We start from the raw sequence: 12,762 nt of genomic DNA on the forward strand, positions 1-12,762 counted from the left end.
TCCCTTCTTTTCACGCTTCATAAAGAAAATTCCCTTTTTCGCCAAAGCAGCATTATTAAACCCGAAGGTCTTGCCATAGATCTTGCATAAGGAATACCGTTGCCGAAGTGATAGTATTAGTCCTGAAGGCCTTGTTGTAGGTCTTGTATGAGAAATTCTTTACCGTTTAATAGCAACGGGTAAAGTTGCAACATCCTTTTATAATTCTTTGTCACAGATACGCATAGCTTCGTAGGTTAACCATTATGGATGAAGGAGAAATTTCCCTTCTTTTCCACTATTTTGAATGATGCAAGATGATGAATGATGCAATGTTATGATGCGGGATGATGCGATGATATGTTGCAACAAATGTTAACAAAAAAATTTCGTAATAGTAAGACTCTGCATCCCCTTAGGAATTAATTTGGAGTCTCTTCACCTTTTACTTAGGTGGCATTAAAGCTCTGCATCCCTTTAGGAATGACTTAAGAGCTTCTTCACCTTTTACTTAGGTGGTATTTTAGCTCTACATCCCCATAGGAATGACTTTGGAGCTAAGCTCTGCATCCCCTTACGAATGACTTTGGAGCTTCTTCACCTTTTACTTAGGTGGTATTTTAGCTATGAATCCCCGTAGGAACGACTTTGGAGCTTTTTCACCTTTACTCTTACACTTGATGGTGCAACCACAGATTTATTACAACATGTCGAAGGTTGTGCTTTCTCAAATTGTCTCAGAGGCAAGAACATGAAAACGAGAGAAATGGAAATTAAAATAGGTGTATATGAAAGTTTCTAACCTAGCGCCTTTGTGGCTGTAGTAAATGTGCATTGATTCTCGAATAGTGCTATTAACTGTCTGAGCTTCAGAATCTTCCCTTGCATCACGTTGTTGTTGAATTTAGCGCTACACTTCTGGCAGTTAGTTGTGGGACGAAGTTGGAGTCATGACCGGTGGTTGTGGCAAGGCCCATGCAGCTGGAGAGTGGTTTGCCGAAGCTACTAAAATTGTGGGTTGTGAAAATGGCAGTTGATTGCCCACATACTCAAGAATGTACGAGGAATAACACGAAGCAATATGTAGGACTTGCTTCAGCTGATTCTGCAGTGCTTTGGCCTTAGCTATCTCCTTTTGCTTATGTAGTGTAACTTGGCATGTCCTAGTTATGTGCACCTTATCCTCTCCACAGAACAAGCAGAACAACCTTTTTGGTTGTGAATTGAATCTTCCTCCAAAGCTTCGTCCCCCTCTGCCTCTTGGGGCTGGTGGTCTGAAGGAGCTTTGTTGCGTCCCAGTTGACTGGGAGTTGTGTTGATGTCGTTGGTTGTGATTGCCTTTGTCTTCACCTGGGCTGGGATTATGTATCGTCCTGACATGCCTTTGGTGGAGCCTTCCTCCAAAGCCCCTGGTCATCTTAGAATATCTGTAAGCTTCTTCCCTTCTTTGCTAGAAGTCATTGTCGGCTCTAATGTACTCATCCATCTTCTGTAGAAGCTTCTCCAGGGTTTGTGGGGGGCTTCTTGGCAAAATATTGCGATGTTGGTCCTGGATGAAGTCCCTTGATCATGGCTTCAATAACAATCTCATTTGGCACCGTTGGTGCCTGAGCTCTGAGACGTAGAAACCTTTGGACGTACTCCTGCAAATACTCCTCGTGATCCTATGTGCACTGAAATAGGGCTTGAGCAGTCACTGGCTTCGTCTGAAAGCCCTGAAAGCTGGTGATTAGCATATCCTTCAACTTCTGCCATGATGTGATTGTTCCTGGCCGAAGAGAAGAATACCAGGTCTGAGCAACACTCCTGACTGCCATGACAAAGGATTTCACCATGGGAGCGGTGTTGCCACCATATGATGATATGGTTGCTTCATAACTCATGAGAAATTGCTTCGGGTCCAAATGCCCATCATACATGGGAAGCTGTGGTGGTTTGTACGAAGGTGGCCATGGAGTAGCCTGCAATTCTGTAGCTAGGGTGAAGCATCATCAAAAGCAATGTTATCATGTTGAAAATCGTCATACCATACGCCATCATAGCTTGGGCTTTCTTGATGAAGCTCTCTCCGCTGTGGCTTATGCCCTTGCTCGTTGTCTTGTGTGATGTGACGCATCTCTTCGGCTATTTCATCAATCTTTTTCTGGAGTTCAGCCAGCCTAAGCATCTTCTCCCTTCTCCTCTCCAATGTTGGTGGATAGCTTCTAGATCTTTGATTGCTTGGTCTAACTCTACTTCCTATGGTGTTGGGCTAATATCTTTCCTTTTCTGACTTCGGGCCTCCCTTAGAAGGAGCCCCTCTTGATTGGTGTCCAGCAGTGCAAGGACAGCCCCTGGCGTTGTTGCCTTCTTCGGCGGCATGACGAAGATAGTTGTTCGAGTTCTTCTTGTCGAAGGTGGTCGTTTGAGTTAACCAGAGGTGGGCACCAATGTTGGTCACTTGTTCTCAACTGCTGTTAATCAAGAGCAAGGCAACACACTTGTTATGCATTAAAGACCTTCATCCTTCGAAACATTATTCCCCTTCGGGTATAACAAGTCTTGGACGAAGGTTCTGAAGAACAAGTCTTCATCATTCATAGATATAAAAACATAATTACAAATGTAATATCATGACACACATTTATTCTATAATGAATGTATTAATAATATCAAAGTTCATATTACATTGATACCTTCGACTTGCTTGAAGGTAATGACGTGAATGAGATTACAATCTAGTGTGAATAGTACGGGGGTACTATTCATCTATTTATAGGCAATTGTATAATTTAGTACGTTATTACATTCATGACCTCAACAATTACATACAAGGTTTACAAATATCACAGGGACATCATTGTCATTTGTACTCAACAACTTGAACAACACCTTCTCCCTGCATCGCCTTCCTACTTCATTGTGACGAAGCTTTCTTTGTTGTACTTCCCTTGGTCTATGTCGAAGCTTTTCTGGTAACAAAACTCCTGTAATACTTAATAATACACTAAAAACAAATGATTAGTCGTGTTTTTGAGGACCTTCGGAAGACGAAGGCCCCCAATAGACTCGATCAAGACCTTCAAGATCATGAAAGAATTCAAGACACAGAATGGAAGTAGCTCAGATGAAGACACACAAAGAAACAAAAATATATATCACTTAGAAACACCAAATATATCAGAGGATGCATTAGATAAAGCATTGGATATTAGTGTACCGAAGAAGGGCTACAACGATAGAGTAAACCAGACGCACACGTGTTTACCAAGCATCACACCGAATGTGTCACAAGATATGACAAAAGTCTATAATGTATTTTTGGAGGTACACATGGCAATAGACGTGTCAAGTGTGCCACTGTAACACCCTGAATTTGGGGGTATGAAATTTCTTTTCAAATATCCACCAAATTCAGGTGTTACCCTCTCTTTTCCATGCTTTTCTTTTCTTTCGCCTAAAGAGTGAAGAATTATTTTGTTTTATATCTATGTGTAAGCCTTGTAAATTAAAACCCTAGAGGTGCTTTGATTGTCGCATCATGCTGGAGCATACTTTCACTTGTTTGATGAGTGAATTTGTGAAGCATGCGTTTGATAAGGAATTCGATTTGAAGTAGTAGAAATAGAAAGGAGAGAAAGAAAGAAAATAGAAAAGGCCCAATAAATCCCCTTCCAGCCGACAGCCTAGCGCCACCTCGCCTTCCCCCGCAACCCACCCCACGCGCCCGCAGGGAGCCATCCACCCAGCACCGCCGTCCATGCCTGGCCCCGCGCGTCAGCTGTGGGACCCATCTGCTATCTCTCTCTTCCCCAACTTCCCTCCCTGCTCCCCCACGATGCATGCTCCTCACCCCCCATTTTCTCGGCTTCGCGCAAAACTGTCCGTGCACAGCAACCTCGTGCTCGCCCTCTCCCTCACTCTCGCCTCACCAGGCGTGGCACGCTCTCGACAGTGCGACAGCCGGCGCAGCGGTTCGGTGGCCTAGCGCGGTGGCCCGGCGCGCGGCCAGCCTTGGCGTCCTAGCACAGTGGCCTAGCGGCGCGGTCCCCAGTGCCTAGGCGCGAGCTCGGCAGTCCGGCGGCCGAGCAGGCATTAGGCTTGGCCGACCGAGGCCCCAGTGCTAGGCGGTTGGGGGAGATGGGGATGGTTGTGGCCACAACAGATCCCACCTTTTTGATTCTCTATAGCTGTGTCCGTGTGGCCAACCCCTAGCCAATCGTATTACGCCACGCCGCCTGGTTCGTTAATTAGCGATATGTTTTGTGTTAATCATTTGTTTCGTATCGTTCAAATTGCGTTCGCTTATAATCACTGATGTCAGTTAATTAGTTATTTAATTAATCATCCACAATTAAAATAGTAAGTTAGTCAAAGCTAAGTAGTAGTTTTGATTTGTAGTTAATAAATGTTAATTAATATAACCATGTCGACTTAAATATTTGTAAATCCTAGAACCTAGGCTCTAGCACTCTAGCCATTGGAAGTATTAATGAAGCTCTTTTGGACTATGTGGCTTATTCTAGAAGCATATTTTCTTTTGACCAAATATCAAATAAACACATAAACTTATGCATCATGCTGGAATTTCATTGTTTGTGCATCAAACTCAAACGTATAATTAAAACAAATCCAACTCCGAATTCAAAATTCATTTTCTGAAAAATACAGGGAATAAAAGAGTTGAAAATAATAATAAAAATAATAAATAAATAATATTAAAGTAAGTAGTAGAAATATTACTTGCAATAGAACTTTGTTTGAGATTGGGAATTTGAAATTTAAGACAACAATTTAAATTTGTCTTGAATTTGGAATTTGAGAAGAAAATAGAAAAGAAGAAAAGAAACAGAAAAAAAACTCTTCTCTGCACTTGGGCCGGAATTCTGCCTAGCCGGCCCATACCCACTTTGAGGCGGGAACTGACACCTAGGCCCCTGTTGGTCACTTGTTCTCAAATGCTACGAGTTAAGAACAAGGCAACACAAATGTTAATGGTTAAAGACCTTCGTCCTTCGAAGCATTATCTCTCTTAGGATATAATGATCTTCAGACGAAGGTTATGAAGGACATACCTTCATAATCTCAATACGTAATGAAAAGCAGGGACATATGTTACATATAAGGAATATGAATAATCATATTAAATTATTAGATTATCTATATTCTTATTATAAGATCATGAACAGATATTAACGATATAAGTTATATTTATACCTTCGGCTCGACAGAAGGTATGAATCCAAGAGTGACGTGCAAGTGAATACAAGTCAGCATGAACAGTATGAGGGTACTGTTCATCTATTTATAGGCACGGGACCCAGCTCGAACAAAATTACATTCATGCCCTTGACAACTAATCATAATCATGATACAAACTATCGAGGACTATGTGGTCTTTTCCTCTTTAAGTCGGTGCCACCCTTCGTCTCAAGCGTATCATCATGCCGAAGCTCTTTCGATGGTAGCTTCGGCATACAGCCTCACGTCACGCCTGTTTGCATGTCATCTTGCAGAAGGTGTTTTTGCTTAGAGGACCTTCGGCAGAGAAGAAGGCCCCCCGACAGTAGCCTCTTTGCGGTGCTAGATTGTTTTTCGTAACGAGCTCGATCCGTGAAAAAACTCGAAGGCTTCGGAATGCCAAAGGTCCGAAAAACACCTTCCCTGAGCTCGTTGCTGAGAAACGATTATAATATTCCGAGCGCTGAGTGGTCCACCGTTCAGCGAGTGCGGGCGACCTGACGGTTCATCTTCCCACCTGCAGCACTATATAAGCAGACGGGTTGGTGGGGAGTTACCACAGCATTCATTGCCATTGCACTGTTGTGCTGTTAAAAATTTAACCATAGCCGAAGCTTTTTGCGCCACACTCTCTAGCGAGCACTTCATCATTTAAAGTTAACTTCGTCAGACGAGTTAGCTTCGTCAAATTGTGAAAACCATCCAAATGGCCAAAGTGCGATCAACTGCAAGGGTGTCTCGTGAGGGAGAAGAGACTGAGGTTACTGAGACAGCACCAATTTTAGAAGTCATGGAACGATCAGGCCTAGTTGTGACAGAGAGAGCAATTGATGAAGGTGCTCCCGATGCTGAAGCTGAACAAGCTGTTGCTGAAGAAGAAAATGTTGATGAAGGTGAAGTTTACAATATTTTGATCCCAACAAAGCCCAGACATTTAGGTTTTGAGAAATCTACTGTGTCCGAAGACGACATGCCCATGATGATGAAACTAAGTTATTTTGGGGAAGCTGAAAGTAAACTTGTCTGATTTGCCAGAGAAGAGACTACCCCAGCACCGAGGAATGATGAAGTAGTGGCTTTTAAAAGCTTCTTCAGGGCAGGACTATGATTTCCTTTGAACGAGATGATAGGGGAAGTCCTAAAGAATTTCGAAATATATCTTCATCAGCTGACCCCTAACGCCATTGTTAGGCTTAGCATCTTCATCTGGGTCCTCCGAAGCCAAGGGATGAGCCTAGATGCCGAAGCATTCTATCGAGTGCACGAGCTGCACTATCAGACAAAGGCCAGAGCAGATGGTCTTCACGAAAATTTTGGTTGTTACAATTTTGCGTATCGCAAGGATACGAAGGCGCCAGTCCTCAGCTACCGTACACAGTGGCCGACTGGCTGGAAAAATGAATGGTTTTATATGAAAGCTGATGAGAAAAAGAGAGGGAAACTGATGACGATGGTCATGAGTCCGTTGTCTCTGAGCTTCGGGATGACCAGGCCTCTATGCAACATGCAACTAGGATCGCCATGTCAGCTGGCTGAAGTAGAGTTCAGGGTGGTAGCTGAGCAAATCAGTACCAGGGACCTGGTGCAGGAATATCTGGCTAACCGGACATATCCAACGTCAAGTGGCTGGGAAATGCCGAAGATGAAAGAAACGAAGAAGAAGCATGAACTTGTTCGACTAGCTTATCGTTTTAAGTTTGAAAAACAATTTAAAGAGCCTTGCCAAGAATGGCTGGACATGATCGAGACAATGTGTAATGAAATACTTGGTAATTATACAAAGAAAGAAGATCAATTGATGACAGTAGCCTTCGGCACTCGGCCAAAACGAAGGTTAAACCGGGTGATGGATGCCCTTAAATTTGAATATCGTGATTATGAAAGACTTGATAAGGGTGCCGAAGGTGTAAAAAGAAAGTGAGTTGTCAGTATTCTGAGCAGGCAAGCTGCTAGAATGATGAAGGAGGATGAAAAGACTTCAAAGAAAAGAAAAACCACTCCTAAGCCAAAGGCTGCTAATGCGAAGAAGAGGAAGGCTGAAAGTCCAGAGCCGAAGATAACCGAGGCAGCAGAGGAGATTCCTTCGACGCCTCATGCTGCCAAAATAGCAGAAATTTTAAAGGTAATGACTGAATCTTTAACCATCAAACTGCTAAGTCCTCTGGGGCTAGAACTGACGAAACTTTTATAGAAGAAGGATGAGCCTTCAGCTACAAAGAAGAAGGCGGATGGGCAGAAAAACGAAGGATCGTTACTGTTATGCAAGCCATTGAACGGACTCCACCATCGACCTCGGCATCCAAAATAACACCCATTGCAAGCGCTGAGGCCGCTGCCGAAGCTAATACCTCTGCCGAAGCTGCAGATGTTGCCGAAGCTGCCAACCTTGAGAGTACATTGTTTGGGATTGACAAAATGCTCTTGGATATGACTACGGAAGAAACAGTTGTGGCTGCGGAGAAAAAGATTGCTGATGCCGCTTCGGGAAAATGAACTTCGACCTTCGGAACCTGGTCGGTCAAGAATTATCCGAGGCTAAAAAGAAAGAGCTACAGGAATATGGTATGTCCTGTGGCTACCAGCCAGGAGCTATGCTCTTTGGTGGAATTGACGAAGGGGCCTTAGGATGTATTCAAGACCGGGTCGGGGCAAAGATAATCGGTACTCTATCGAAGAGTGTCGGTTTTCCGAAGCTTGAAGCTGATATCAGCGGCTACCAACGACAACATATCATCGGCAGTTTGTTTTACTCCAACTTCGAGGTAAAATTCTACTATCTGAATTTCTTTTATTTTTGTGATGAAGCAAGGTTTTTTGATGTCGGCTTATCTCTATAGAGCATGCTGCTGAGTAAGGCGCTGAGAATGCAACAAGACCTAATGAAATCATAATTGAGGGCTTGGAAAGCAAAATTAAAGATTACGAAGCCTCGCTTGAAAAGAAAGACTTCCTGCTTCAGGCAACGGAGGGCTCCCTCGTAGAGCTTCAAACTGAAAATGCCAGATTAACCAAGGAGCTTCTCCAGGCTCAAGAAATTTTAAAGAAAAATTCAGAATGCTTCGAGCAAGAGAAACAAGAACTGCAAGCAAAATGCAAAGCCGAAGCTGATAACGATTCGAAGCTGCAGAAGTCTTTGAAAGAGCTTCAAAATAAGTGTCTAGAATTTGGTAGTAGTTGCGTGCAGCGATTGAAAAAGGTCTTCAGCTCGGTTGGGCCCAGCTCAGAAGATATTACCCCTTCGGCTGAAGACATATGAAGCACCTTTGATCATATTGAAAATGAAGTTGATGCTCTTGATGAAGTAATAGTCGGGCACGGTGACTTCTGTGCCTTGCTAGCTTCTCGTGGCACAGCTGCAGCATTTTTGAAGGCTGACTGCACGCACGTAAAGACTGTGAATAGACCAACCTTCAGCCTGTCTCCAACAGATTTGATTGATATCCCCAATGAAGCCCGGAGCATAGGGAATAGATTAATAACACAGATTTGGGCCAAGGGTGGGCGAGAGCTGGCTGGAGACGAAGCCCGAAACTTACTTAAACTGGTATGAAACTTATTCCTGTTGCTTGCCTTCTCTTGTAATTACTTTTTACCTTATACCGTTTGTTTGTTTGTTTGCAGGATGGTGGTGCCGAAGATTGATAAGCTGAAGCACGTTCCGAAGGCTGCTGAAGCTTCTCTTTAGGCCTGCCTGTATAGAGCTTAGGAACAATTGTATTAACTTTGTAGAAAAAACTGTAATCGAGGATTGAACAATGTTATGTATAACTGTCCATACCTTGTAATATTTTTTTACCTTTTCATCCATGTACAAGTTGCTTTGCTGTGGACAAAACTTGTATTTTTTTATTTGAAGGCGAAAAACACCTTCCCTTCTTTTCGTACACAATGAAGCATGCTGTTGCGTCACATGTATTCGTTTGAAACGAAGCTTCTTTGCATTCATCGAAGCACTGTCGTCGAAGATAGAGTATTTCTGTTCGTGCTTCATGTTATGATGATGATGATCCTACAAATGTCTAAATGAATGTGTATGAATGCAATGAATGATGTAATGTAATGTGCAAATGAATGTCCCGAACACACACGAAGCCACACCCAAACTCTGCATCCCCTTACGAACGAATTTGGAGTCTTTAAGCTCTGCATCCCCTTAGGAACGACTTTGGAGATTCTTCACCTTCTATTTCGATGGCATTTAAGCTTTGCATCCCCTTAGGAACGACTTTGGAGCTTCTTCACCTTATATTTCGGTGGTATTTGGCTCTGCATTCCCTTAGGAACGACTTCTGAGCAGAAAACTTACTTTGCGCTCCCTTAGGAACAACTTTTTGTAGCTTCATCATGCTCTACATCCCCTTAGGGATGACTTCTAAGCTTCGGAACTTACGCTGCGCTCCCTTAGGAACGACTTTTTGTAGCTTCGTCATGCTCTGCATCCCCTTAGGGATGTCTTTTGAGCTTCTCCCTGTTTTTTCCTTTTTGCACTCGATGGTGCAAACTCTGATTTTACATATTACATCTTTGGGGGATTTTGGCCCTTGTATTGTGTAGGCCTAAATAAGAAAAAATTACAAGCTATGGCCCCATTAAAAACCTTTCTTCCCTCCTGAAAGGAAAAGGGTGCCATAGAAAAAGAATGAAAAAAGATTACATCAAATTACACGTAGTACCGTCGAAGATCATCCGCATTCCAAGATCTAGGTATGTCGTTACTGTCCATATCCTTTAATCTGTGAGAACCGGGTCTTGACGAAGATATTACCAGAAAAGGACCTTCCCACTTCAGTTGCAACTTGCCTACTGTATCTGGGTTAGCCACTCTCCGAAGCACCAGATGCCCTAGCTTGATGTTTTTAATCGAACCTTCCTATCACACCACCTTATTGTTTCGGCCTGATATTTATTGATGTGTTCTATAGCCTGAAGTCTGGTCCCTTCTATAGTATCTTTTGTTGTTTGATAATCAGCTTCGTCTTCCGCCGAAGCTGTTTTTCTTATTGATCATGTCTTTGCTTCTTCTGGTGTAATTGCTTTGTCACCAAACAGGAGCTAGAAGAGTGTAAATCCTGTTGACCTTGACACAGTTGTGTTGTGGCTCCACACCACTTTAATCAACTCATCTGGCCATTTTCCTCTGGGCTGATTAAAGATTAACATCATTATTCCTGTCATTATAATGTCATTTGCTCTTTCTACTAGCCCATTTGATTTTGGATGCCTTACTGCTTACTGATGCAAAATGGATTTTTGTACCAATTCGGTCACAGAAATCTTCGAATGTTTCGGCATCAAATTGTGTTCCATTGTCCACGGTTATTGCCTTCGGCACGCCGAAGCGGCAAATAATGTTTTGTCAAAATAATTTCTGTACTGTGGCCGAAGTTATTTTGGCTAAAGGTTTTGCTTCGATCCACTTAGAGAAATATTCCACTGCTACAACGGCATATTTCAAATTTCCTTGTCCACGTGGAAGTGGACCTAACAAATCTAGTCCCCACCTTTGCAGTGGCCAAGTTGGTTGTATTAACTGGGTTAGAGATGAAGGTTGCTTCTGGTCTCTTGCACATCTTTGACAATTTTCACACTTTTGAACCAGATATGTTGCATCCGAAGCTGCCTTTGGCCAATAAAATCCTTGTCTGAAAACCTTCCCTAGCAAAGGCCTAGACCCAATATGAGATCCACATAAACCTGCATGTATCTCCTTCATCAGCTCTTGACCTTCGGTTCTGGATAAACACTTGAGTAGTGGAGAGCAGACTCCATGTTTGTATAAGTCCCCTTCTATTATCACATATGGTCTTGTCCTTGCTTCCATTCTTTTATTATAAACTTCATCGTCCGAAAGACAATTACCTTGGAGGAAAGATATAATTTCAGTCCTCCAATCTTCACTATGTACAGGTGATATTGGAAGCACTGCTCTCTCCATAAGTTCAACCGAAGGTGCTTTTATTGTCTCAGAGAATACTTCCGAAGGTAGAGGGAGCCCTGTGCCGCTGACTTAGCTAGCAGATCTGCATGCTCATTTTCCCCTCTTGGAATATTTTTTACAGAAAACTCTTTCGAAAGAGGCCTCCAATATTCGGACTTTATCCAAGTATTTTTCAAGCTTCGGATCCCTTGCCTTGCTACTTTTGTCTACATGGCCAAAAATAACTTGGGAATCTGTTTTAAGGACTGCCCTTCTTTTTCCCATTGCCTTTAGCTTCCGAAGCCCAACAGAAGGGCTTCGTATTCAGCAATGTTATTTGTGCAACTAAAGTCCAGTCTTGATGCGTAGCATGTCCTGACTTTAGAGGGCGCTACTAGAACAGCAGCCGCTCCTACACCAAAGGTTCCCCAAGAACCGTCACCGAATATTGTCTAGGCTTCGGTATCTTTTATTGCTTCTTCTCCCTGAGCCCCTGGCGTCCAATCGGCAATGAAATCTGCTAACGCCTGAGACTGAATTGAGGATCTATGTACATAATCAATAGTGAATTCATTGAGTTCCGCAGCCCATTTTCCAATTCTTCCTGTAGCTTCTCTGTTTCTCATTATGTCTTTTAGAGGTTGTGATGAAGGTACAATTATATGATAGGCTTGAAAGTAATGCCGAAGCTTTCTGGAGGCCATTAGCACATCATACAACACCTTCTCCAATTCTGTGTAATTTTGCTTTGATAAACTGAGTACTTCGGAGACGAAGTATACTGGTGCTTGTCTTTTTACTTGGCCATCTCGCTTCTCTTGTACAAGTGCTGCGACTGCAGATTGAGAGGCTTCCACATACAGGAGTAACGGAGTCCCTCATGAAGGTGGAGTTAAAGTTGTCAAGTCTATTAAGTATTACTTTAGCTCTTCGAAAGCCTTTTGTTGAGCCGGACCCCACTGAAAAACTTCGGCTGACTTCAGTATTTCAAAGAATGGCAGATTCCTTTCTGCTGATCTTGATATAAATATATTTAACGACTCCAGCCTCCCTGCCAATCGTTGAGCCCCCTTCTTTGAATCTGGCCGCTCCATCCAAAGGATAGCTTTGATCTTACTTGGGTTAGCTTCGATTCCCTTCGTCGATACCAGACAACCAAGGAACTTGCCCTTTACTCCAAAGACACACTTTTCTAGATTTAGCTTAAGACCAACTTGCCTAAAATTGGCAAACGTCTCTTGCAAGTCAGCAATATGATTCTCTTGCTACGTGCTTTTTACTATGATGTCATCAACATAAGTCAGCACATTCCTGCCTATTTGAGAGTGAAGAACCTTGGCTGTCATTCTACTGAAGCTTCCTCCAGCATTCTTGAGCCCTTTAGGCATCCGAAGGTAACAATAAGTACCACTGGGAGTTATGAAGCTTGTTTTTGGCTCATCTTCTTTCTTCATCCAAATTTGGTGATAGCCCGAGAAGCAGTCCAATAGACTCATGAGTTCCGAAGAAGGTGCTGCATCTACAAGGGAGTCTATTCTTGGTAAAGGGAACTCATCCTTTGGACATGCCTTGTTAAGATCTGTGAAATCAATACACATTCTCCATTTTCCATTAGCCTTCTTCACCATAACAGTGTTGGCTAGCCA

Source organism: Zea mays, chromosome 10 (genome assembly GCF_902167145.1).
Source record: "Zea mays cultivar B73 chromosome 10, Zm-B73-REFERENCE-NAM-5.0, whole genome shotgun sequence".
NCBI lineage: Eukaryota > Viridiplantae > Streptophyta > Magnoliopsida > Poales > Poaceae > Zea > Zea mays.